At 37.7% G+C, this 13561-nt stretch overlaps 1 protein-coding gene across 4 annotated transcripts in view; it reads right to left on the bottom strand.

Annotated features, from left to right (window-relative positions):
* COA1 (cytochrome c oxidase assembly factor 1) overlaps nt 1-13561 on the bottom strand; it is an 84463-nt gene that overhangs the window by 28225 nt on the left and 42677 nt on the right. For all 4 annotated transcript variants that reach the window (XM_045793517.2, XM_045793518.2, XM_045793519.2 and 1 more), the window contains exon 2: nt 2244-2392. The gene's annotated coding sequence lies outside the window, so the exon portion shown is untranslated. The remainder of the gene's footprint in view (nt 1-2243; nt 2393-13561) is intronic.

A 13561-nucleotide genomic window follows, 5' to 3' on the forward strand; every position in this document is an offset into this window, starting at 1 on the left:
TGTGACAAATGGACCTGAGTCAAGGACAAGATTTCCTTGATGAATAGGCTTTACTGAGTTAGTCACAGAGGGAGTAAATATACACAATTCAGTAATAGGGTTTATCTTCAGGATTTCTAAGGCCAGGCTTCCCATGACCACTTTCATTCCAACCCAATCTGTGCTTTCCATAGCTGAACCATGGCATAAATATTAGGCATTTTCAAAACTGCTGATAAACTGATAGAGTTGCTTGGGTGAAGGTAATTGTAAAGGTTAAAGGTTATTAGCCAAGTTTATTTTCCAAGAGATACCACACTTTGTTTTTCTTAGATACCGTTTACACAAGAGTAGCCCTTCATGTTTTTTTCTCCTCCAACATACATGCCATGTGACATTTAAATGCACGAATACACGCATTTAATACACGCCAGGCTACAGAATAAGTGAGTGCCTTCACAGTAACACCTTCTCCTCCCATGCTCAAGTAAACAAGTCGAAAACCACTACAAAATTAAGTGTAAGTCTACCCTAATTTGTATTGTAGAAGTAAATTAATGGCAAACTTAATCCAATTCCTAGATTTAACAAATTACCTGCTAAATATCTCATGACCATTCACTACTCTGAATTACAGAGGGATGAGGTCACACAGAGAAAGTTAATTACACATCGACAGGGGGAAAAGTGCTACTGGTACACAGTTCAAGAGAATTTACATGAAAAATCTTATCAGGGAATCTTACGATGAAGTCGAATAAAGCCAGATGTTAATCAGTGGCTCACTTGTACTACTGGAATAAAATAATTAATGTACTGCTCTGCTGATTCCTTTAATATTAAAAGCCCTTTAACAGATTTCTAAAAATTACGACCCATTAATATTTCATATTCATATGGGAACCTACAATTCTAAGAATAAGTTTCCAGAACCTTTTTTGTGTGGGAGTTGGGAGGAGAAATTCAAAACAGATAGTAACTCTTTCTATCACATGTACTTTATCAAAACTTACTGCTAATTCCTGTGCCAATTTCAAAGGGTTTGGAAAGACTGGAGTGGAACTGAGGGAACTGGAGAATCAGGCTAATCTAGAGACCCTCCAACGTTCAATCTTTCAGAATCAGATCCTTGGCACAAAGCCAGACAAACACAAGGTGCAAAGAGACTCAGTAGACTAAACACCTCACCCTTCATTAGACACCAAGGAAGACCAATGTTTTAAAGTGGTAGCGTTATTACTTGGGTTGTGAACAAATACCTCCCCATTAACAGCTCCTCAGAACACTAGTCTAGAAACTTCCAGTTTTACCAAAGAATTTCCATTAAAACTGGTTATTTTTTGTTAATAAAATCAGTATCTTCAATGAAGCGTTGGTTGATACAAAGGGAAATCTCTCTATTTTGTTTTATACACTAGGTGAAGGCATGAAAACACAGCTATAATGTATTTGTCGTTTATTTAGAGAAACATTCTGGCAAATTAGCAATAAGTGTTACTTATTTGGAAATACTGACATAACAGTAATTTTAAAAAAACAAAAACTACTTCAAGAACTCAAGTCGAATTTTCATTCTGAATAAAATTTCAATTAACACAAACAAATTGGGCTAGACTATTGAAACAACCAAACAGTATGGAGACATTTAATGAATAAACTTCCCTGTTAACACTCTGCCTAAGTAGACTTTTTCAGAGATACTGTGTTCTGGCTACATGAGACTGGCTTTGTTTCTTTCAATAAATTAGAGAAGGGAAAAAGGGGAAGGGAATGTGACAATCGCACTTAATCCACACCAGGCTGCCATATGTCACTTTTGGTCCTTTGCTGGTTCATTGATTATTCATGAATTCACTACCTGAAAAGTGCTATATTTATCTTTACAGCCACAAAGCTGTCAATTCAGTTTCAAGCAAGCCTGTCTTTGTTTTCAATGAAATGCAGTTTGCGCAAAAAAAAGGCCTTGTGTCTATGACACCGCCCTGTACTATAATACAAATACTAAAAAAGAAAAAAACACTGATATGATATAAGTGAGTTTCCATGTTGGTCCCAGCCTGAGCCCTATTATTATTTTTTAAGGCTCTTACATCAAAAGAAAAATGAAGCAGTCTCAGCTTTTAGAGCCTTTGGCCTCTACGGATTTCCACAAAGGCCCTGAATCCTGCTCCCTACATTTTGTTATCAATGGTCTTACTGTTTCCTTTTCTTTTATTCTTTTATACAAGCTTGTTTCTCGCAAGTTTACTCTGCTATTAACTTACCTGCTTAGAGCCACCTGAGTTCCAAGTTCTGCTTCCCTGGGATGCGTTACATCAACTCTAGCACAAAATCTGTCCTAGAGTTTCCTTTTCCCAGACAGTCATCTCCGTGAAAGATTTCACAGGTCAAATTCCAACTTGTTTGCCAGCATCTAAAGAAGACATATTTTTAAAAGGTTACAAAAAGAGACACTCAGTTTTTATCACAACCAGACAAGAAGATAGGGAAGCAGGCTTGCTTAAAGACATTTTAAATGCTTCCTTGATGGCTGTAAGCTTAAAACTATCACCACAAATCCATCATATTTTTCCGGAGGGATAGAGGGAGAAAATAGATTAAAAATATACTTGCATCCTAAAAATTCCTTGACTAGCCTGAAGATTTAAAAAGCAAAGTGAAATGTACACTCCAAAATTACTGTCATTTCAAACAGTCAATTCCAAATAATAATAAATAATGCCAAAATGTAAATTGAATTTAATCTTCCCTAGGTGTGCTCAACAGTAATTTTGACATGTTAAGTTCAAAACAGGGGCGTCTGGGTGGCTCAGTCAGTTAAACGTCTGCCTTCGGGTCAGGTCGCGATCCTGGTGTCCTGGGATCGAGCCCCATGTCCTCCTTTCTGCTCAGCAGGAAGTCTGCTTCTCCCTCTTTCTCTGCCTGCCACTCTCCCTGTTTGTGCTCTCTCTCTCTTTCTCTGTCAAATAAATAAATAAATAAATTTTTAAAAAAAGAAAGTTCAAAACATGTGATAAAGGTTAACAGTTAGTGACTGAAGGAAAAGACCTAATCCGAAGTAAAAACAGCACTTCATTAATAGTTCCATCATATGATGCATCCTCCATGTTTTATTTCAATTTATCTTCTGAGGATCCCCAAACTTAAAAATTCCTTTGTAATTCAAGAATGTGATTAAGACCTATACCTCCATTAACAAGAAAATGAAGCAGAAAGAGCCCTGATACTTCAGAACTCCACTATGATATAAGACTAGTCATCAAACTCCTAAAGTCATTAAAGCATGAGATCGATGTTTATGCCTAAGAAAACAAAAGAAAAAAAAAGATTCAAATACAGATAGAATGTTTTCATGATTTAAAAAAAAATTTAATTGCAGAGACTTATCCATGTTAGTGTATAATTGTTTTATAGCATTATCTATTTCCCAAAGTTCCTAGCTTATTTGTTCTTGACCCATGCATCACCCCTTGTTCAGTCATCCAGGATAAAAACTTGGGACTCTTCTACGCCCTGCTTTCCTTAGTCAGGACTAGGTACAGCTGCATATAGCCATCTACAACAGGAACAAAAACAGATATACAGACAAAACCAATGGCTTACATAAGACAGAAATTGATTGTATTCCTATACACACAAAAAAGAAGCCCTGATGTAGTCAGCTCAGCATAGAGTAGTCCAGAGTGCTGGACTCTTTCCCACGTGATGATGTGCCATTCTCAACATGCGTTTTCCGCTTCGGGTCCAGGACATCAAGATGGCCGCTTGAGTTCCTGCTATCACATGTACATAACAGCCAGCAGGAAAGAGGCGAAGCAGGAGTCAATCCTAAGATTTTTCCAGAAGTTGCACACAGTGCTTCTACTTTCATCTCATTAGTCTGAATTCGGTGATACGGTCATATCTACTTAATCACCGGAAAATTCATTCTTTTCACTGTGCAAAAATATGTCCAGCTAAAAATCAGGGTTCTCTTATACAAAAGAAAAAGAAACTGAAAGTTGGGATTGGCACAGTCGCAGTCTCTGATACTGCTCTCTTACCCTATATGTCCAAGTCCCCTCAGTTCTTTATCATTATTTAGTTAAGTCAACCCAGTCAGCCTGGTTTTAATTCATCTCATCATTGCCTTTCCTTGAACCATAACATCCTAACTGATCTCCTTCACCGAGGTGGAAATTAGCTATTCCATTTGGGCACAGAAACTAAAGAACAATACCAACTGGCATAAGCATGAAGAGCCATCTGAGTGGGAGGCTCTATGCCTTTTCCTTCAGGCTCAACACACAAGACATCTTAGCAAAGGAAGAACTCCCCATTCTCCCACGCAAATGTATTAAGGCTCCTACAGAAAGGCACGGAGACTGACTGCAATGTGGTATGTTTGTGCTGTGGAAAATCTTCCTGTGGTCTAGTGGTCAGAGATGAGGGTCTTCACAGGGCAGAAAATCCGTCTGCTTTTCAGAAAATACTTCCCAATAGGCAGCATGTCGGGCCAGAATCAAAAAACCGTCAACCTAGAATTCTATACTCGGCACCAATACTTTTCAAAAATGAAGGCAAAAAAAATACGTTTCCAGACAAATAACAGCTAAGTGAATTCACTGAAAGTAGACTTACATTATTATGTAAGTCTAAAAAACATAATTAATGTTTTTTAATTAAAATATAATAGACATAATATTGTGTAAATTTAAGGTGCACACATGTTAATTTGATATGTTCATATGCTGTAACAATTGCTGTTGTAGCAATAATTAGCATCTCTATCACATTACATAATTATTATTTCTTTTGAATAAGTTCTAGTCTCTTAAGTTTGATTATAATACAATACTGTTATCTATGTTCACTGAACTGTACGTTAGATCTCTAGGACTTATTTACTTCTCATTACAAGTTTATACCCTTAAACAACATCTGCCCATTTCCCCACCGCCACCCTAATCCCTTGGTAAATGCTATTTTACTCTCTACTTTTATGAATTTCACTTTTTATTTTTTTAAGGTTTTATTTTATTTTATTTATTTATTTGACAGAGACAGCCAGCAAGAGAGGGAACACAAGCAGGGGGAGTGGGAGAGGAAGAAGCAGGCTCCCAGCAGAGGAGCCTGCCTGATGTGGGGCTCGATCCCAGAACCCCGGGATCACACCCTGAGCCGAAGGCAGACGCTTAACGACTGCGCCACCCAGGCGCCCCTAAAGTTTTATTTTTAACTAATCTCCACCCATGCTCTACTGACTAAGGCAGCCAGGTACCCTGAATTTGGCTTTTTTGATTCCACATATTAAGTGATATCATATGGTATTTGTTTTTTTCTCTCTGACATATGAGAAATTTTTAAGTTTTTCTGGCAAAAGGAAAATATCAAATGGAAATGTAGAATTACAAAATTAACAAGGCTTATGACAAATATGTGACTAAATGGTAAAGATGGTTTTTCTCATTTTTAATCTCTTTACAAGTTAATTGAAGTGATATCAGCAAGATGGCAGAGTAAGAGTTTTCTGTCTTTCCACCAAAGAACAATTATGACAATAACCAACGGAAGAGTACTTTTCTGGAAGGCCGGGAATCTAGCAGAGAAGTTCTAGCATACGATCCGAGCAACAACTTCCAACGGTAGCTGGCAGAGGACAACGGTAGAGTGGGAGGATCCTGAACTTAGCTCCTCCCACAACACATCACGGCTACAACCACATGTATTCCAACTCACGCTGAAGATGAACTGAAGACTGGCAGAACAGATTCTCCACAGCCAGTCACAGAGAGAAGGCCACATCACTTATATGTGGGATTTAAGAAATAAAAGCTGAACACAGGGGGAAAAAAAGAGAGAGGCAAACCATAAAACACTTAACTTTAGAGAACAAACTAAGAGTTGCTAGAGGGGAGGTGGGGGGGATGGGCTAGATGGGTGATGGGGATTAAGGAGACCACTTGTGATGAGCACTGGGTATTATATGTAAGTGATGAATCACTAAATTCTACTCCTGAAACTAATATTATACCATACGTTAACTAACTGAAATTTAAAGAAAAACTTGAAACTACAAAAAACAAAGGGTAGGAGGGACAGAGAAAGGGTGGGAAACCAACCCCCCCAGGCCCAATCACCCACAAAGGAAAGGGACATCAGAAGCATGGAGGAGCAAGGGGATCAGGCCCCACACTGGGCGCCCCTGCCCTAAGGACCCATCTGGGAAGACAAATCCCCTAAAATGTGACTTTAAAAATCATCAGGGCTTAACTTCAGGAGACCTGGAATGCTACAGGAAACCAAGTCTCTCCCCTGAAAAAGAGAGCATGCTAAGTAACTCAGCCCAACACAGCACAGAAGCAGCAGTTTGAAAAGCACCTGGGGTATACATGAGGGAGATTTACTTCTTAGCCAACTGCACAGAGGACAAGCCAGTAGGCCAGTGAGCCTGCAGCAGTTGAGGCCAATCATTGCAGCCAGAGAACTAAAAGCCAGCCCTGCCCACCAGCATACCCATAGCAGTCACAACTCAACCACAACAGAAGGGCACATGCAGCATACAAAGGATCCCTTCTGCACAAGGCCACTGCTCCCTTCGGCACAAGGCCACTGCTCTCAAGACCAAGAAATATAGCTAACCTAAAGAATATATAGAAATAAACACAGAGAGTCAGACAAAATGAGGAGATAAAAGAATATGTGGTTAAAGAAAAAACAAGACAAAACCACAGAGAAAGAGCTAAACAAAATGGAGATAAGCAATATGCCTAATAAAGAGTTCAAAGTAATGGTCATATGGACATTCACTGGACTTCAGAGAAGAGTGGGGGAACTCTGAGAATTCAACAAAGAGAACATCTTTAAAAAAAGAGCCAGTCAGGGGCGCCTGGGTGGCACAGCGGTTAAGCGTCTGCCTTCGGCTCAGGGCGTGATCCCGGCGTTGTGGGATCGGGCCCCACATCAGGCTCCTCCGCTATGAGCCTGCTTCTTCCTCTCCCACTCCCCCTGCTTGTGTTCCCTCTCTCGCTGGCTGTCTCTATCTCTGTCAAATAAATAAATAAAATCTTTAAAAAAAAAAAAAAAAAGAGCCAGTCAGAACTAAAGAATACAACAACTAAAATGAAAAAATACACTAGAGGGAATCAACAGCAGATTAAAGGATGCAGAAGAACAGATCAGAGATCTGGAAGGCAGGGTTCACCTCTGCGACATCAAGAACAGTAACATTCACATTACTGGGGTCCCAGAAGGCGAAGAGAGAGAGAAGGGGCAGAAAATTTATTTGAAGAAATAATTTATCTGACAACTTCCCTAATCTGGGGAAGGAAAGAGACATCCAGGTCCAGGAAGCACAGAGAGACTCAAATAAGAGGAGCCCAAGGAGGTCAACACCAAGACACATGATAGTTAAAATGGCAAAAATTAAAGATAAAGAGAGAACCTAAACACCAGCCAGAGAAAAGAAAATAGTTACATACAAAGGAAACCTCATAAGGCTATCAGCCAATTTTTCAGAAGAAACACTGCAGTCCAGAAATAAGCAGCACAATATATTCAAACAACTGAAAGGGGGGAGAAAAACAAAAAACAAAAAAACAAAAACAAACAAACAAAAACTTCAGCCAAGAAAATGCTACCCAGCAAAGATATCATTCAGAATTGAAGAAGAAATAGAAGACTTTACCAAGCAAACAAAAGTTAAAGGAATTCTTCATCACCAACCAGCCCTAACAAGAGATGTTAAAGAGAATTCTCTAAGTGGAAAGAAAAAGTCCATAACTGTAAATAAGAAAATTATGAAAGGAAAAAATTTCACTGGTAAAAGCAAACATATAGTAAAAGTACAAGACCAACCACTTGCAGAATTAGTATTAAGGTTAAAACAAAAAAGTAAAATGAATTGTATCTACAAAAATTAGTCAAGGGATACGCAAAATTAAAAAGTATAAAATATTACATCATATACGTAAAACATGGAAGGGGGAATAAGAACGTAGGGCTTCTAGAATGTATTCAAACTTAAGCAACCATCAACTTAATAGAGACTGTTATACGCACAAGATGTTATATATGACCCTCATGGTAACCTCACACCAAAAAACCTATACTACAGACACAAAAAATAAAGAGAAATGAATCCAAGCATTAACACTAAAGAAAGCCATCAAACACAAGGGAAGAGAACAAGAGACAAAGAAAGGAACAGAGAAGAACTAGAAGAACAACCAGAAAACAATTAACAAAATGGAAACAAGTACATACCTACCAATAATTACTTTAAATGTAAATGGACCATATGCTCCAGTCAAAATACATGGGGTAACTGAATGGGCAAAAAACCAAGATCTATCTATGAGCTGCCTACAAGAGACTCAATTCAGACCTAAAGGCACATACAAATTAAAAGTGAAGGGATGGATGTTCCATGCAAACAGAACCACAAAAAGCTAGGATAGCAATACTTACATCAGACAAAATAAACTTTAAAACAAAGACTACAACGAGACAAAAACATCATAACATAACGATAAAGGAATCAATTCAATAAGAGGATATTACAACTGTAACTATCTCTGCATCCAACATAGGAGACCCTAAATATATAATCCATGTGTTAACAGATAGAAAGGAAGAAACTGACACTAATCCAATAACAGTAAGGGATGTTAGCACCCCACTTACATCAGGGATAGATCATCCAGATAGTAACACATTAAGGAAACAGTGGCTTTGAATGATATATTAAACCACTTGATGTTAACAGATAATAAAGAATATCCCATTCAGAAATAGCAGAATACACATTCTTTAAAGTCAACATGGAACATTTTATAGGCTAGATCATATGTTAGGCCATAAAACAAATCTCAATTAATTCAAGATGATTAAAAACATATCAAGCATCTTTTCCAACCACAATAGTATGAAACTAAAAATCAATTACTAGGAAAATGCTGGAAGAAACACAAACACATGTGGGCTAAATAAAATGTTACTAAACAGCCAATGGGTTCACAAAGAAACAGAGGAAATAAAAAAATACCTGCAGTCAAATGAAAATGGAAACACTATAGTTCAAAATCTTTGAGATGCAGCAAAAGCAGCTCTAAGAGGGAAGTTTACAGCAATATAGGCTTACGTCAAGAAACAAGAAGAATCTCAAATAAACAATCTAACTTCATATCTAAAGAACTTTAAAAAAAAAAAAGCCCAAAGTTAGTAGAGGGAAAAGAATAATAAAGATCAGAGTGGAGACTAATGAAATAGAGACTTAAAAAACAACAGAAAAGATCAATGAGACTAAAAGCTAGTTCTCTGAAAAAGATAAACAAAAGATAAACATTTAGCCAGACTCAGCAAGAAAAAAAGAGAGGATTCGATAAATAAAATCAGAAATGAAAGAGGAGAAATTACAACTGACACCAGACAAATACAAACTCTCTCTGTTAGCCATTTGTATGTCTTCTTTAGAGAAATGTCTGTTCATGTCTTCTGCCCATTTCTTGACCGGATTATTTGGTTTCTTTAGCTGTTGAGTTTGGTAAGTTCTTCATAGATTTTGTATACTAGTCCTTTATCTGATATTTGCAAATATCTTCTCCTATTCCATAAGTTGTCTTTTAATTTTATCAACTGTTCCCTTTGCTGTGCAAAAGCATTTTATCTTGATGATGTCCCAACAGTTCACTGTTGCTTTTGTTTCCCTTGCCTTTGGAGACATGTCTAGTAAGAAATTGCTACGGCTGAGGTCAAAGAGGCTGCTGCCTGTGTTCTCCTTTAGGCTTTTGATGGTTTCCCATCTCACATTTAGGACTTTCATCTATTTGGAGTTTATTTTTGTGTGTGGTGTGAGAAAGTGGTCCAGTTTCATTCTTCTGCATGTGGCTGTCAAATAGTCCAAACAGCATTTGTTGAAGAGACTGCTTTTTTCCATTGGATGTTCTTTCCTGCTTTTTGAGATTAGTTGACCATAGCAGTGAGGGTCAATTTCTGGGTTCTCTCTTCTGTTCCACTGATCTACGTGTCTGTGTTTGTGCTAGTACCATACTGTCTTGATGATTATAGCTTAACAGAGCTTGAAGTCTGGAATTGTGATGCCAACAGCTCTGGTTTTCTCTTTCGACGTTCCTTTGGCTCTTCAGAGTCTCTTCTGGTTCCATACAAATTTTGGGATTGTTTGTTCCAGTTCTGTGAAAGATGTCAATGGTGTTTTGATAGGGATTGCACTGAATGTGTAGGTTGCTCTGGGCAGCACAGCCATTTTAACAATATTTGTTCTTCCAATGCATGAGCATGGAATAGTTTTTCCATTTCTTTGTGTCTTCCTCAATTTCTTTCATAAGTGTTCTATAATCTTTACAGTATGGATCCTTTGCCTCTTTGATTAGGTTTATTCCTAGGTATCTTACAGTTTTGGGTCCAATTGTAAATGGGATCGATTCCTTAATTTCTCTTTCTTCAGTCACATTGTTAGTGTATAAAAATGCAACTGATTTCTGTGCATTAATTTTGAATCCTGCCATGTTGCTGAATTCCTGTATGAGTTCTAGCAATTTTGGGGTGGAGTCTTTTGGATTTTCTACATAGAGTATCATGTCATCTATCGAGAGTGAAAGTTTGACTTCTTCCTTGCCAATATGGATGCATTTATTTCTTTTTTGTCTGATTGCTGAGACTAGGATTTCCAGTACTATGCTGAACAACAGTGGTGAAAGTGGACATCCCCGTCATGTTCCTGACCTTAGGGGAAAAGCTCTCAGTTTTTCCCCACTGAAGATGATATTCCCTGTGGGCTTTTAGTATATGGCTTTTATGATATTGAGGTATGTTCCTTTTATCCCTACACGGCAGAGAGTTTTAATCAGGAAAGGATGCTGTATTTTGTCAAATGCTTTTTGTGCGTCTATTGAGAGGATCGTATGGTTCTTGTCCTTTCTTTTAATAATGCTGTGTAACACACTGATTGATTTGTGGCTGTTGAATTACCCTTGCAGCCCAGGAATAAATCTCACATGGCCGTGGTGAATAATCCTTTTACTGTACTGTCGGATCCTATTAGCTAGTATCTTAGAACTTTTGCATCCATGTTCATCAGGGATATTGGTCTGTAATTCTCCTTTTTAGTGAGGGCTTTGGCTTTGGGATCACAGTAATGCTGGCCTCACAGAATGAGTTTGGAAGTTTTCCTTCCATTTCTATTTTTTGGAACATTTCAGAAGAGCAGGTATTAATTTTTCTTTAAATGTTGGTAGAATTCTGCTGGGAAGTCATCTGGCCCTGGACTCTTGTTTGTTGGGAGATTTTTGATTACTGATTCAATTTCTTTCCTGGTAATGTGTCTATTCAGGTTTTCTATTGCTTCCTGTTTCAATTCTGGTAGTTTATATGTTTCTAGGAATGTATCTACTTCTTTCAGATTGCCTAATTTGTTGACATATAATTACTCATAATATTCTCTTATACTCTTTTCTGTTTCTTTAGTGTTGATTGTGATCTATCCTCTATCATTCTTGATTTTATTTATTTGGGTCCCTTCTCTCTCTCTCTCTTTTTTTTTTATAAGTCTGGCTAGAGGTTTATCAATCTTACTAATTCTTCCAAAGAATTAGTAAGCTCCTAGTTTCATTGATCATTCTACTGGTCTTTTTCTTTTATTTCTCTATCACTGATTTCTGCTCTAATTTTTATTATTTCTCTTCTCGCGCTGGATTTAGGCTTCATTTGCTATTCATTGTCCAGCTCCTTTAGGTGTAAGGTTAGGTTGTGTATTTGAGACTTTTCTTGTGTCTTCAGGAAGGCCTGTATTGCTATATACTTCCCTCTTAGGACTGCCTTTGCTGTATCCCAAAGGTTTTGAACTATTGACTTTTCATTTTCATTTGCTTCCATGTATTTTTTTAATTCTTCTTTAACTTTCTGGTTGACTTACTCATTCTTCAGTAGGATGTTCTTTAACCTCCATGTATTTGTGGTCCTTCCAAATTTTTTCTTGTGGTTGACTTCAAGTTTTATACCATTGTGATCTGACCATATGCATGGCATGATCTCAGTCTTTCTGTACCAAGACCTGATTTGTGACCCAGTACGTGATTTATTCTGGAGAATGTTCCATGTGCACTCAAGGAGAATGTGTATTCTGCTGCTTTAGGATGAAACATTCTGAATATATATGTGAAGTCCATCTGGTCCAGTGTCATCAAAGCCCTTGTGTTTCATTACTGATCTTCTGCTTAGATGATCTGTCCATTGCTGTGAGTGTTAAAGTCCCCTACTATTATTGTATTATTCCAGTGAGTTTCTTTAATTTTGTTATTAACTGGTTTATATATTTGGCTGCTCCCAAGTTAGGAGCATAAATATTTACAACTGCTTGATCTTGTAGGACAGACCATTTTATTATGATATAGTTTCCTTCTTCATCTCTTATTACTGTCTTCATCTCTTATTACTGGTTTAAAGTCTAGTTTTTCTGTTATAAGGATGGCCACTCCAGCTTTCTATTGATGCCTGTTAGCATGATAAAACATTTCCCACCACCTCGCTTTCAATCTGGAGGTGTCTTTGGGTCTAAAATGAGTCTCTTATAAACAGCATATTGATGGGTGTTGTTTTGGGTTTTTTTTGTTGTTGTTGTTTTTTGTTTTACCCATTTTGAAACCCTATGTCTTCTGATTGGCGCATTTAGTCAATTTACATTCAGAGTAATTACTGCAAGATATGAAGGCATGCCATTGTATTACCAGTAAAGTCACTGTTCCTGTAGACTGTTTCTGTTCCTTTACCAGTGGTCTTTCTTACTTTTGGCCTCTCTCTCTGCTCAAAGGATCCCCTTTAATATTTCTTGCAGGGATGGTTTAGTGTTCACGAATTCCTTTAGTTTTTGTTTGTCTGGAAACTCTTTATCTCTTCTTCTATTCTGAATGACAGCCTTCCTGGATAAAGTATTCTTGGCTGCATGATTTTCCCATTCAGTGCACTGAATATATCATGCCAGTCCTTTCTGGCCTGCCAGGTCCTGTGCACAGGTCTGCTGCCAGCCTTATATGTCTACCCTTGTAGGTTAAGGCCCTCTTGTCCCAAGCTGCTTTCAGGATTTCTCTTTATCTTTGAAATGTGCAAGCCTCACTGGTATATATTGGGTTGTTGACCTATTTTTATTGCTTTTGAGGGGGCTTCTTTGTGCCTCCTGGACTTGAATGCCTGTTTCTTTCCCCAGATTAAGGAAGTTCTCAGCTATAATTTGTTCAAATGAACTTTCTGCCCCTCTCACCCACTTCTCATCTTCTGGGACCCCTATTATCCACATATTATTTTGCTTTATGGAATTGCTGGGGTCTCTATGTCTCCCTTTGTGATCCAGTAGTTTTCTTTATCCCTTTTTTTCAGCTTCCTTATTTTCCATCATTTTATCATCTATATCTATGATTCACTTTTCTGCTTTGTTCATCCTTGTTTTTAAAGCCTCCACTTGGGACTGCATCTTGGTAACAGCATTTTAAATTTCGGCCTGACTAGATTTTAGTTCTTTTATTTCTCCAGTAAGGGATTCTCTATTGTCTTCTATGCTTTTTTTCAAGCTCAGCTAGTATCTTTATATTCA

Source organism: Ursus americanus, chromosome 3 (genome assembly GCF_024610735.1).
Source record: "Ursus americanus isolate L20-20 chromosome 3, mUrsAme1.1.p, whole genome shotgun sequence".
NCBI lineage: Eukaryota > Metazoa > Chordata > Mammalia > Carnivora > Ursidae > Ursus > Ursus americanus.